Source organism: Columba livia, chromosome 5 (genome assembly GCF_036013475.1).
Source record: "Columba livia isolate bColLiv1 breed racing homer chromosome 5, bColLiv1.pat.W.v2, whole genome shotgun sequence".
Taxonomy (NCBI): domain Eukaryota; kingdom Metazoa; phylum Chordata; class Aves; order Columbiformes; family Columbidae; genus Columba; species Columba livia.
Window position 1 is genome coordinate 61,288,134 of NC_088606.1, and position 14,743 is coordinate 61,302,876.

The 14,743-nt window shown below is 42.0% G+C and overlaps 1 long non-coding RNA gene across 1 annotated transcript in view; it reads left to right on the forward strand.

Moving 5' to 3' along the window:
- Positions 1 to 14,743, forward strand: part of LOC110366339 (uncharacterized) — a 132,094-nt gene that overhangs the window by 2,963 nt on the left and 114,388 nt on the right. The window contains exon 4 of the long non-coding RNA XR_010473129.1: positions 13,062 to 13,203. This is a non-coding gene — a long non-coding RNA (uncharacterized LOC110366339). The remainder of the gene's footprint in view (positions 1 to 13,061; positions 13,204 to 14,743) is intronic.

Consider the following 14,743-nt stretch of genomic DNA (forward strand, 5'->3'; position numbering starts at 1 on the left):
AATAGCGGATCGTGGCTGTTTCTCTGATATTTTGTGTAGTTTGTTCATCCAGAGCATCAGGTTGGTGGTTTCTGCTGACATCCGAAATTGTCTGGGAAAGGACTTAAGGATTTTTAATTTTTTTTATTTTAAGGACAAGTAACAATAAGGCTACAAATAAAAAGAACACACATACACACGCAAACTCCCAAACAAACAAACAAAACCAAAACAAACAAAACTGTGTCTCTATTCTCTCATGGAGGATATTTACAGGGTCACTTTAATTGTAAGGGAAGCAAACTTAGGATCCTGAAAATTGCAGAAGAGAGAAAGTGCAAATAATTTAGCATAGAAAAAGGTGTTGGTTGGTTTGTTTTTCCTTGAATTACAATTTATTTCACTTGAGATTGTAAAAGTCTCTAGATGGAGGTCATTGAATTTGCACCTACTGTATTATCTTTCCCCGTGTTACATCCTTAGTTCGCTACTAGGGAGGATTTTTGTTGTATGCAACGTGTTGTAAGTTAATGATACTCTTAGTAAGTGGTCCTAATCTAAACTGCGTGACCAAACTGTGCAGCAAAGCGTCACCACCAGGGCTTGTCTGTTCGCTGTTACTTGGACCTGAGGATACTGCTGGTTTCAGATTGCAACATCTGACCTGTCAGCCCAGTCCACGGGGGTGTATAAACCACATTTATGGTGTGGTCTTATGCTGTACCAGAGATGCTGACACACAAGGTGCTGAACCCGACGGCAGCTTCCCTTACACTCTAGTTACCATGCTAGACGTCCTTTTGACCTAAACCTCAGGTGTAGCTGAACTGAGCTTGGCCCAGGGCTTAGCTGTAATGACAGCAAAAAAGGTGATGACAAAGATTTCTACATTTGCTCTTTTCTGCCTTTTGTGACTCAGGCAAATCACAAATGAGAGCAGTGTAGGGCTAGTGGTGGTTTTACTTCAGAACCATTGGCAACAGTAATGAATTTCAAGCATTTAAACAGTCAGATGTGTTGGTTTGTTGTTTAAGTCCAGACAGAGCAAAGCACTGATGCGCCCTTTTCACTCCAGTCACAGGAGCTGCCTGGCTTTAGGCCTGGACAGACTGTCTCCTCTGTGTGTTTGTGTGTCCCCAGCTGAGCAAGTGCTGCTGTGCTGTGTCGGTGAGAGCTGTGATACACGTGTGGCAGTCACACAAAATGCTTCAGCTGGTCACACCAGCTGTGTTTGTCACAGCTAGTGACATGCAATGCTTTTGTTGTTTGATGTTGAGCTTTTTTGTGTTAACATATACCTGTAAAACAAACTTTTCATTAATGTATTTGGGAACCTCATATCTATGCAATAGTTTAAATATTGCTGTTTTGTTTTTTTTTTTTTTTTGATTCCTACATCTATAATATAACTTCTGATGTTTTTTTAGAGTGAGGCTGTACTGGGGTGGTGATTTTTTACCTTCCTGACCTACATGGTGCTGGAGTGTGCTGCTAGTTAAGAGATAAGTCATTTGCATGGCTAACAGCTATGTGCTACTGCCTATTCACTCCATCAGTGTTGTAACAGTGTAGCCTGATGTTTGATCTTAGTAGCAGAGGAATATGAAGTTATTTGAGGGATGTGGGAAATTAATCTATATGTGCTGTTGTCAGAACAATTTGGAGCTGCTTCTGTGAGAAAAGCTCCAGCAACAGCAATGCAAAGTGTGAGAAGTGCATACATGGTCAATCATTTGAAATCCTCCAGACATGGGAGGGTTTGCCTCAGGGATACGGGTTCTGGCCATTGGAACGTTTTAATTTTGCCCTGTTTGGATTCAAGTGTGAGTGAGCCCTGAAATGCGGTGACCTTATGAAAGATGGGAAATCGTGGATGTTCTGATCCCTCTAAACTTGGTTCAGGACCATTGGTGATAACAATAAAAATGTGATTGATCCAATATGACTTCCTGTGGGAAAGGAAAGATATTGCGGTTACTTGTCCTTAGAGGGCTGAAGTCTTAGACTGTAATGCTGAGAACAGACTTCACATTCAGTCAAAACATTTGTTGATCTGGTCAGTCTTAGTGTTGCCAGATTTTTGTATCACTCAGATTAATGTTTATAGATTTTGCTGTTGGGGTATCATGACCTCACCAAACGTTCTAAGCTCTCATTTCTCTGTGAAAAGTCCATGCCTTCTACTGCTTTCACTCAGTTCACAAAATGACAGAAATTTTCTCTTAAATCCTTTATCTATAATATTTGTTTGTTAAATATTGAATAATTTTCTCTGAGATACTCGTATGTCCTGTTGTTGCAGTATTACTGTGAATATCTCTGCTGAGAGAAACCTACTGTGGCTGAATGATTAATATTAACTAGGTTTAGAGTTCAAGGTGCTATTTTCTTAATCCAAACTTCTTTTAGTAATGTGTCTGAGTTCTATACACATAAGATTTCTTTGAAACATTGCAAAATACCAGGTCTGCAACATCAACAACGTTTTTTTAGCAATACATTTATGCAGCAGCAGGCATGCTGGGTAGTTTATAAGCTTTTAATGAAACACTGGCAGATATTAGGGGTTTATGAGCTGGAAAACAGTGCAAATCAAAGAGCTTTGCTTACTGTTTATAGCATTTTTTTCCCTGAATCTAACGATATTTATCTCGCTTTTTCCATCTTGCATTTTGCTCTTCATATATTTACTTTCCCTTTCCCTGATACGTTTACAGTCAACAAACTATTTTGTATAAAATATACTTAGTTACAATGTGCTTGTCATCATGTGGGTCCAGTTATCTGGATAAAGCCAAAGGTGACTTGTTCCATATCCTACAATATATTCAGCCTGCATTTATCCTAATAAGACTATACTTATACCTTGCACCTTTACTCAGTATTTCTGGACACCATTAACTGTGTTTCTTGAGGCCATGTAAATGACCCCTAAGGGATGTCATGTTTTCTGACTATCTGCTGGTTAATGCATGTTCTTAGCACACTTCCAGTAGCAAAACTCAGAGCATATAATCTCTAACAGTTTGTTTTTCAAGTCCTATCTGCTAAAATAGTCAAAATACTTGATGGCATCATAGCTGTAGCTAAGTAAGGACCTTTTTGTGTTCTTACTTATATTTGAAGTCTGTATTAAAAGTACAGTGAGATACAGGCCTGAAGACTCGGTCATAGTTTGGTTTGAAAGGATATGGTGGAAGTAAGAGTGATGTAGCACCTGACGCTTCTTAGAGTGCAAATATATCTTTGGTCGAAAAGTCAACCTGCAAAACTGCTTGAAATGGACTCGATGATCTTGAGGGTCTCTTCCAACCGAAATGATTCTAAGATTTTGTGATTCTATGACAATCTTCTGCCTTGTCTAAATCTTTATGGACTGTGCAGCATTCCTAACCATCACAAGAGACATACTTATCCTGGTGTTGGTATATTTCTTCTGTCCTCCCCAAAATTTGTTTGTTTCTTTCCTGCCAACATACAGTACCTCATGGAGCCTGGCTCCATTTACATAGAGATCTCTATATAAATAGGTAAAGCACTGATACACTCACTGGTTTTCTCATCAACAAATTAAGTACTTTTCAGAGTTCCATGTAGCTCTGATTAATAGTCCCTTGAGACAACCTGGAGGAATGAGAGAGTAGATTTCACTCAGCAGTCCAGGCTCTCATGGTGGCACTGCATTATCAGGGAATGATGGCTTTCTGGGGCTGGCTGCTGAAATATAGGGGAGCTTCACCTACTGGCAGTGGGTGTAAGGAAGCACCATCGTTAGGGTCAGTGTGGCAGACTGCCTGGTTTCCTAAGAAGAACTATCAAAGGCTACGTCTAGGAGTAGAGACTATTTCAGCACTAAAAAAGTGTGTTCTGCAGCTCAGTTGGGGAGAATGGTGATCTTTGATGGTAATTCTGCTAAAATTATTAGGATGTGAAGATAAACATGTGTAAGAAGAGGATAATTTCTAAGTAAGTGAAAGAAGAACTTGTTTTTCAGAGAAGCTAGAAATGGAAAATATAACTTTTTTTTCCCCCTCCTAAATTCTACTATACTCTGTGAATCCACAATGACTAAATTATAGTATTCCTGTGTAGACAGAACGTATGATTGATTTGGATGGATATAAGATTAGTGTATGTCACCTTAAATTAAATTATAGAAATCTATTTTGTATTTTCCAGATTTATATTTTACATTCCAGTTAGCCTAATATGCTTTATTTAGATCGCAGCAGCAACACTGTTTTTTGGAACCTTGTCTTTTCCTTAGGGCACAGAACACTTTCATCGAAGTTGTTGAAAAATCTCCATTGACACCAATAGAGTGCAGCTCAAGCTGTTTGTATACAGTGCTGCTGCATTTTATTAGAAATGGAATTGTAGCAGCATTTCAGAATGAGCTTTTTATGTCAAATTTATTTTGCGTGATCTAGCATTAGATACCCTGTATTTGGACTTCCAGCCAAATTCTGCTAGATGTTAATTGCTCTCTTCAGCTGGGGTGTACAACTGTAGATGGACTGTAACTTTTACCCTAGCCCCCATGGGAAAGCAGAAGCTAGATAAGGGCACAGTCAGATTCCAGCCTGCAAGTATTAATAGCAGCAGAAATGTTGCAGGAGGGCAACCGGAGGAACTTTCAGAGAACCACTTTAATTAGAGTTAGTTTTGGCCTATCCCAGCTAGCTGCTTCATCAATACAACTTGTCCCTTTTTTTCCATGGGTGTAGTCTACAGCACCCACTCCTCCTTCTCTTCACCTTTACATGTCTTGTTGCTGTAAGTGAGTTTCTTGACATAACTTACCCAAAATAATTATGCTAGCACCATGAGATTGACAACCTTGTTTTCTCTGTGATACCTGGTAGCGCTCTAAACTCTTTGGGCAGGGATTTTCTACTGTTTCTACTGATTAGTTTCTGGTCACTACTATTGGTTACTGTTGTTTCTACTGATTTTCTACTGAGCCTGTGTAGTGACTCACTTGGTCATATTCTGAGCTGGCCCTTAAAGTACTGTTGGCAATACGCATAGTTAACAACCATTTTAGATCATTCAGGAACAGTCTTGAAGTTTTTATCATATCAGGAATCTTTGTGATTAGTTTTTTTTTTTTTTCAAACATTTACAGTTTCAAGTGTATAAAAAGATCTTTTGCTTCTGACAGCGTGAATCTGTGCACTGTATGTGCAATTTGCCCTGGTAATTACTTATGTATGGTGATAACCATAGCAACATCCCAGGTAGATAATGTCATGCAAATTACTGCAGCTCCAGGGATGGAAGATGTTAATACAAGTATGTACTTGCACCCCTGGTCTTCAACATTTTGCAGTGACTCTCCCTTCCCCTCCCCCACACATGTTGTTTTTAAATTTCCTTTCCTCACTATGATCGGGAAGGAAAAGAAAACCTCTTGCTATTTTTTCTCATTGGTATTCACACAGAGGGAGGGGGAGGGTGGTCCTTCAGTGTTTCTGTCATGAATAATTTTGTATGCACAGTGGAAATTCCACAATGTATGTAGGGCATAAAAGTCTGGAGACTTGGACACACTTCAGGGCCGTGTTGTGCTTAAACCCAAGTTCTTGCATTTGTAAACACAGAGTGTGAGCATGTAGGGGTGGAATTGTAGCCACAGATGTTTGGACTGAGGTGTAAACCTCCTCAAATCATTTACAGAGGATATGGTACAGCGGCTTTGTTTTCAAAGCAGACGTGCTGTGGCTGAATACTTATCAGGGCCAGCACATTGTTACCGAAATGAAGAAATAGCAGAGAGGAAGCTGGTAACAGTTATCCCTTGTTTGGTCATAAGCAGGAGAAAACAATGAACGCTGATCTGCATATACACTAGTCCTTGTGCAACCTTAGAACCCTGGAGGTATGAAAATAAGATAAGCCTCTAACCTGTAACTAGAATCTTTTGTTAAAAATTAAATTAGCAGACAAGAAAATTGGTTAAGTAAAGGTTTTGCTTTTCTGGTGAATAATGAAATTGTTGCTGAATTCTTTTTGCTTTGTGGTTAAATAGTGGGAATGTAGGTGTTAGTCCTGCAATCAGTGCTGAAGTTACTGATTATTGAAGGCTGCACTGCCCCAGCCATTAATTGAGGAAATACCCTGGTGAAATAGGGTGGAGATTTTCAGACAGAGAAAGACTGTGCAGGCAGCCAGAGGCGCATATGTAGTCACATCCCACTTTGTAAGGAAAATGTTCCCAAAGCAAGTTGAGCTATTCATTAGGCTGGCACTGAATTGTCTTCATCATGAAAACATGGTCTCTCTCAAACAAAGCCATTGTGGGAAGTGGAACCAAAATTATTGTAGTCACTGAGCAACTTTATTTGTGCTAGAGGTAGTAGATGTGGAGAGTGTTAATTAACTGGAGATTAAAATACTGCCAGTCTGTATCCCCTGGTATCTGTACAGGGGCGTTGGCCACTCTTTCAGGTCTGCCTACAAATCCTAGATTGTGAGGTTTAATATTTTTTCCTCTAATTTATCTGTGAATTAGCAATTCAATACTTTGCCCAACGGTAGCCTTGATAGCACTGTTCAGCTGTGCCAGCCTGCCAAGAATAGCTATTGATGGCAGTGGAATTTGAAAGGTACCCATGTCCGGGTAATCCAGTTTATTGTTAAACTTTGCAACAGCGCTTGGAGCTACAGACATTCCTGACTTGCACTAAAAATTTTTATAAAACATCTGCTAGGATGCCTACTTAAGAAAAACAAACTGCACCAGAAAGTCAGGCTTTTTATCATCTGACAGAAACTATCAAGCTTCATTGTCTGCTAGAGTTTTTGCATGTCTGCCTGCTTTGCTTACAATGGACATTTCTTCGTCATTTCTGTATTCATCATGTGATTGCCTGAGGATGGCCTCTCCTTAGACTCCATACATTGAAGGGAACAGTAGATGCCTTGAAATTATAGGGACAGACAAACTGAGGTCTTGGCAAGTTAAATACACAGTCTCTTCAAAATAAAAGTTGTCATAACAGTGCTACTAGACCTTCTGAAACCCTGTTTGTAGGCCAGTTTCTTTGACTGACCAGTGTCACAGCCAGACAAAACCCCTGACTGTAATTATCCAGTCCTCTGCTTTCCGTTGCTAGGATGTCTTCTTCGGGACTGAGCTGACCTCTTCCTAAATAAGTTCATGGGACAGTGTGAATAATCACTGGCATGTTTGTTTCTCTGTGGTCTTGTTAAAGCATATAAGTCTGTGGTTTTGATTTATTTTTATTCATGGAGTGAGATATTATTAACACTGGGTTAAAAATGAAAAAGCTGCAAGTAACCTAAGAATGTCTAAGAAATGGTGTCAGTTGTTAATGAAGCTTGTAGCACAGGCATTCGATTGAAGATGTTTGAAGTTCATCACAGAAACTGCTGACATTGCAAAGCTTTCCTCAGAGCTGCAGTGTCATTCCAGCACAGGGAAAAGGGTGTGCACATGAAAAGATTTGCCTAGGTTAGTGCCACATGTAGAGTTAGCATTGGGTTTAATGATTCTGGTTCCCTACCCTAGAAAGGGTGTTGCCTTCCTCCCTGTGATATGTAGTCTCCACATTTTCACTGCTTCTAGCTGGCAAAATTAAGGGAACCTGCCAGCATGTGAAATATCACTATGTTAGCCTGCTGTGCAGTTTGTATTTAACAAGTGGATATAGTTTATCAGAAAGTGAAAGAAATAATAACATTACATTCATATGTCCAAAAAAGTATGTGTGTTTAATAAATAATATTTGATGTGCATGATTTTATTTACTGTCTCTTCTCCTCACTTTTTCCGCCTCACCAGTTGCTCACCTTTGCTAGTTTATGACATGATGTTCAAGGAAACATTGAGTTATCACATGCAGCAGACAGGAACTGAGAGAAATTGGTTTGTTGTTAACAATAATTGTAAAACCAACCCTACAATAAACCCTGCTTTTGGCCGCAACCTCTGCCTTCTGGGTGCAGAAGTGAAACAACATCCACAGCTCTCATCTGTTGATCATTTTTAACCCAGGGTTAAAATCTCCATGTGCAAAGGCCAAATGTAGAGGGGGCTCATCATAGGGGCTGAGAGATGCATAAAGGGCATGGCCTGGAATGTAGGTGTCCAGGGGGAGGGGGAACTCAGCTCTTTTTCTTCACTCTTTCTTAGGGTATAATTAAATGGCAAGCTTCTGGTGACAACTGACAATTTTGTGTTTGTTGTGCTAGGGGTGAAACGTCACAAGAAGCCCTGGTAACAGTTCATTTCCAGAAACACCCGTGGATTCCTCCGTTACTCCTGTTGAGACTTCTGAAAGGCTAGTATGGCTATAAGCAACTGCGGCTGGGTGTGATTGCCTCCAGTTCTATCTACTTCTCAACCTTCAGACCTGATGGTCATTTCCCTGCCTGGGTTAAGGCCATTGGGGCCTGATAAAATAGCTTGCAGTCCTAAAGCAAGCTACAGCAGAGGTGCTTCAGGCTCACACCCCTGTGATTTGGGGTGTAAGTGGGAAAAAACACGAACACTTAGCCATCAGTAGGCAGTTTGGCTTTCTGGGAGAAGTAGAGCAGGGTTGGCTTGAAATCAAAGGTGGAAACGGCCTCTAAGCTTAGACATTTTGTATTCATAATTTATAGCACAATTACCTGCTGAAATTAAGCTACTTGAGAACAGAGGCACACCAAGTACAAAAGGACTCTGTCCAATGTCCACTTGAAATCAGCTGAAAGCATGATTTCATGAAAGCATGATTTCAAACTCACTTTAGTGAGTTTGGTTTAGTTGTCAACAGCATAAAACAAGGCTGCATATCTTTTAGGACAGGAAGCACTTTAAGCAATATGAATTCCTTTTTTTTTTTGGATCACTAATCTCTATTCATCACACAAATCCTAAACTGCTCACAATCTTAAATGCAGACATAATGTACATTACTGTGATAACAGACAAGCTGTGCTCTTTTAACCAGGCAGATGAAATAGAAATAGGCTTATCAAATGAGTTTTTCTCAGTGAAACATTCAAATTCCTTATTTTCCCAAATATTTAAATTCTCTCTTGTCTGTTAAAGATACAATAGTGTAAATACACTAAAATATGCTCTGCAAAGGGCAGCACATCAACTAAATTTCTTCAGAGAATGACATATGAATGTCCAAAGACCTGGTGGAAGGACTTTAATACAGGGCCTTGCTCTCAAAACCATTTCCAAGTTTCCTGTAGATTGGCTGTTTAAGATTTACAAACCATTCAACCAGAATGCACAACAATTGCAGTTTTGAATGTGTATAAATAGCACTCATGTAAGGAGGGTTACCTGCTTAAGTATATTAATTAAAGGAAGTCTACATTTCCAATTATTGTTTTGTTTTACAGCCATCAAGGCAGCAGCACACCAGTTCCTTACTGATCACAAGTACAGTGAACTAGGTAGGCAAAGCCAAAAACTTCCATGGAAAAAACATGAACTAGTGCCAGAATTGTGAAGCGAATAGGAGATTATGTAGATAAACTGAGTTATGAACTGAAACTAGCTGTAGTACACAGTTGTAAATGTCAGTGAACCAGACAAGCTAATTCCTTGGCTATGAAGTAATGTTGGAATGCGTATTATATGCAGTTTGTGTTTAGATATAAATATAGGATTACCTTTTAGGTTCTGAAACAGAATTATGTAGGCAACAAACCTTACATCTAGGGTCTTCTGTGACTGAAAACTGTTGTGTCAAATATGGTTAGTTTAGTAGGGTTGATGGGCTTTATTCAAGGTTCCTAGAATTTATCTGCCGAGCATAAATAATTATTTAACAACTAATAGGGCAAGGCCAGAAATATAATAGCTTTTATGTTGAAATTAACATCAAGTGATCTGTAGACATCTGCTAAGCAAGCCAAATGTGGTCTATGTGCTGTATGTTTTGCCTCACTGCCTCAAAATAACAAGCGGCGCTTATATTTGGAGGGGCAGTTTTCCTTGCTGAAGTGGAAAAAAAATGCTCTGATAGAAAATCACTTGCACTGTTAGCATCAAGTGTGTGATGAACATTAAATAGCCCTACAAATTTAAATAATACTCGATGCGGAGATTTCCGCCTTGCAAACGCTCGTTTCCTGATGCGCTTAGTGTGGTTCAGAGGGAAATGAAAGTCCTTTTTTGTTAGCAAGAAAACAAATTTTCATCCAGCGCATTTCAACCTTCAGTTGTTGCAGCTTTCTGGGGTCCAGTAAGTGTGGGAGCCTGAGCCCCAGGAAATTTATTTTTCAAAAATGACTAAAAGGGTGAGGGAAGCATAAGAAAAACCACTGCATAGAGAAAACCTGTAAATGTTCCAAGTAGCAAAGGCTCTTTCCAAGCAGATAGTCACTGTTGCCTTGCAGAGATCTGCATTGTGTGCCTAAGTGTTTGGGTTATGTGGATGCCAGAACAGAAACTGTACTTCCTTTGCTCAAGAGCACCGCTGTTGGCATGGTTTGCTTGCTCTGCTGGCTGTTGCAGTTCATCTGCTTTCAGGGCCAACCATTCGTTCTTTGGCATCTTCTCTAGGGGTCTTGGCCTTTCCTCTGTTTTAAAAGTATTAGAAGGAGATTGAATTGCTGAGTGGGGAATGTAATCTTTGTGAGGCCAAGTCTAAAGATGTTAGTAAGCTGAAAAGGCTGCACTGGCAATTTACTGTGTACTATGCAGGAATGAATGAGAGACTCATATTCTTTGTGCTTATGCATGTTCAAGTTCTTTATGTCCATATTTAGAGCTATTAACCCAATAAGATTAAGCCAACTTGACTTTCTTTAATGAACAAAGCAGTAAATGGCAGAGCCTCAACAACAGACCCCATAAATGTGTGCTACCACCAGCAGCATGACTAACGCTGGACCCAGGATCCTGTGGGGTTTGGCAGTGACACAGAAGACTCTGTTCTGAACAAGCTGGATTCCCTTTCGTACAGGAGCCTTGGCACTGACCTCACTATAAGCTGGCTTGGGCTTTTATGAGGGCAATGAAGGCTGGGCTCTGCACTGGACTCTGGGGCTTCAGGCTCTCCTGAATACAGGAGTGCAGCCTGAGGCTGCTCTGGTTGCACTGCCAGGATCCCTGGGGATTTGGCTGCCAGCTGGCTTAGCCAGAACACACAGTGCTCTAGCCAAAGTCAACTTCTCCCTGTGACGGAACCGCAGCGAGGAAGTGTCAGACGCTGGCCATGCCAGACCTTAGACCACAACTCGTCCTTCCCAGAAGGGATTTCCCCAGCAGATAAGTGGCAGCAATCTCTGCCCTGTGTTGGCAGCTACAGAGGACAGAATCAGAGGAACAGGACAAAGTATCGGAGGCAGAGAACTGTTTCATTGACAAATCTAGATTTCTTCACAAGAGACCAGGTTTTGACTGTGATGTTTTTCTCTGCTGCTTCAAGGCACACAAAATAAGCAGAAATCCCCTTTGCAAAGGCCTCTTGGATTTTTGTATTGGAACAGCACAGGGGGGAGTCAGGAGTGTCCTGAGGCAGGAATGCTATATAATTTTATCCATGGATGAGGCTCCTTGTAGTCCAGCACAGCTAGAGAGAGCAATACCCGAGCTGGATGGAGAGAGTGGGCCATAGGTTCTATTGTTTGAATATTGTAGCCTTGACTGCCGCAAGGACTGGGCATGGGACATTGTTCTAAGTGGTATCGTTGGGCTTCTTTGTGGGCATTCATCCAATGTCGGTGAGGGAGTTTCTCTGTGCCACTTGGTCTTGGCTTTCTGTGAGAAATATGAATTACCAATTCCAAATTGCAACATGTATGAGTGCCTGGGCTGTACAGAGGGTGCATATCAGCCCATTCAGCTTTACTCAGATGATTAGGTTACTGCTTTAAGTACGAAACACATGGCAAAGCAGTCATTTCTAGGCATGTTCCAGAGTGTTACATTCTTGCATTCTAGTGCTTGGCATGAGAGTAATTTATACACAGTCACTGCTTTGTCTTCCATGAAAAACAAACCCTCTACAAGCAGATGCAAAAAGTCTGCTAAAGATTTCATATTATTAATGTTTACAGCATTTGTTGTAGTGCTGCCTGTTAATTACCACATCTAAGACTGTGCCCTTCTTCTGTGAGTGGTGGGCGTCTATTTGGAATGATGCTTCTTGAAAAAATGTTAACGCTAATTCAGCATTGCTACATCTCAAAAGATTTGTGGGCCTGATTCTGTTCTCAAGCAAAGTGCAAATCAGGACTTAGCCTGCTGAAGAATGTGAAATTGGCCAGGTGTAAAATGGCTTTGGGAAAGAATCCGACCCTCTGATTCCAAAGGCTCCTTGCAGTCCTAGTGCAATTCAAGTCAATGAGAAAACAAGCCATGTGTTGGAGGGGGCACATTTGCTAAATGTGTGAGGCAGGGACTGGCTGAAGGAGTGTGTATGCATATCTGAAGCTCTGCCTGTAGCACTTAACATCACTGAGACAGCAACTTCTTCTTCCTCTCCCTGTGGAGTGCCTCTGCTGTAGCCAGGCATTTTACAGGGAGCACAAAAATTGCTGGATAAGGAGCAGTGCTTTCTTTGGTCTCTTTTCACTCTGAAGGTGACTCCCACTGTTTGTTTGCTCGTCTCGCTGTTCCTCTTGCTTCCATCTGGCCATTTTTTCTTGTGCGAGTGGAAAACCCTGTTGTCTCTCCAAGCTCAGACAGTGTGGTCATCAGGGAGCTGTGCATCGCCCTACACATAGGGGCATCAAACAGGTGATGGAAAGCTGAGGAAAGGCAGCATCACTCAATGGAAAAAATGTCAGGGGACTCCTTAACTTGGCACCATGTCCCCTTACTGTTCCTGTTCCCCACACCTCCTTGCTGTCCTGCTATGGCTGGCAGGGAACCTGGGCCTGAGAGGTGCTGTGCACTTGTTAGGAAGCATGTTTGTCTACTGCAGTGATGTCTGAGAATCAGCCTCATGCTTGGTTTAACAACTTTTGGTTCATTGTGCTTCTCTTCAAAGAATGTTGTTATTATTATGTTGACTAGAAAAATAACAGTTTGGCCTGTCTTTTGTGCATCTGTCTCTCAGTGTGATCATGGACTCTTTCAGTTGGGGCTTTCTTTTTCTCCACAGCTCTACCTCGCAAAATGAAGGTCTGACTGTAGCATGTTAACCTGTCTTAACTGGCAGAGGTGACATTAGCAGTGAGGACGCAGCAGCACCGTCTAGCAACCAGCTTATGAAGTCTCTAGAGACCTTGTGGATATATCTCAAGGTATGTTGTCACTGCTTGCAGGGATGACCTGAGACACCTGTTAACTATTTCACAGTGATTCAATTGCTACTTAGCAATGATGGAGCTAGATTACCGCCACAATATTTATTCCACTTCTTGAGTGGGTTTTGCAGCTTGTTCTGAGTACCACACTGCTGCGAATAGGGCGCACCTGTTTTATCTAACAGGAAGCAGCGACAGTGTTCTGGGTGAACAGTGTAAATGTTCATCCAGACACACCCTCGGCACATATGGAATCAATGCTAAGAGACTAGAGAGGCAAGGAGGAGACTGGCTTCTATGTAGATCAGCTTTATAGCTGGCGTGTCAGAGGAGGGATGGGGACAAAGTGGTGCTTCCAATGCAGTGCTGGAAGTATCAGTCCATGCCAGAAAAAAGATGACCAGGACTGTTAAAAGCCTCCCACGGTGCCTGACTCTGGAAGAAGCGAAGTGCAGTCAGAGACTGTGTTGTGCTGCAGAGCAACCTGCCACTGACTCAGAAGTGTTAGAAATAGAGCATGAAAACTGGGCCTCAAACCTGAACAACGAGACAGGGACGTTACCTGCCACAGACTGATCCCCAGGGCTCCCATGTTTTACCCTGTGCCACGGCTCATGTAAGCTGTCACACTCATTGAGGTCCACAGAACTGAACTGAACATCTGGGCTCCACAGTGGCAGCCAGTACTTCTCCTCATTGAACCGTGCCTGCTTGGAGGAGTCTACAACTTGGAGCTATCATCCTTGCAGGTGTTTTTTGGATGCTAAACCAAACATCACATTTCTGTGCCCATTCCCTCTCCTGAAAAAGGGCTCAGCTCCCTGCTCAGTCCAGCAGAATTGGACCTTTGGATTTGAAAATAATCTCAGTCTTTTGGTTAACATGGTTTGTCCTCAGGACTTTGTCTTGCATTCTACTTTGAATATCATTCTCACATGCTGCTAGCTTTGATAGGGTAATAAGCATGCACATGGAGTTGACCATTGTATTATAACCAGCTAGCTTTGATCTGCAATATGTGTTCTAAATGAGATGCACTGAAGTTTTTTAGGAGTCATCCAGGTGTGCTCCTCAATTGGTGTAGACCGACTGTGTACCACCAGCCAGTGGAGCTTTGCCACCGTGATCCAGATTTGGGATGAGTGTGTAGCCTGCATCTCTCTGAATCTCTGTTACCGTCACTCACACACGGAAGCACTCCGGAATGATGAACTGAGTCGTTTGTAAATCAGGCCATTCGTGCTGCGTTTTGAGTCCCAGCCTCTGGTTTTCCCCAGGTGGGTGCGCAGCGCCGGCGGTTCCCGCTCCCGCCGCGCCCGCAGCGCTCGGTACCGCAGCGCTCGGAACCGCAGCAGCCCCACCTGCTGTCGGCTGGGGAGGAGCGGCTGGGGCCGCTGTGCAGCCTCCTCCTGCCGGGGAACTGAGTCACTTCACATCACCCTCTCTTATCACCCCCTTTCACCCTGGCACTCTGCCTTTTACACCCAGTTCTGTGCGGTCCTTTTGTTTGTCGTATCTTATGTTGATTCTAAACTCT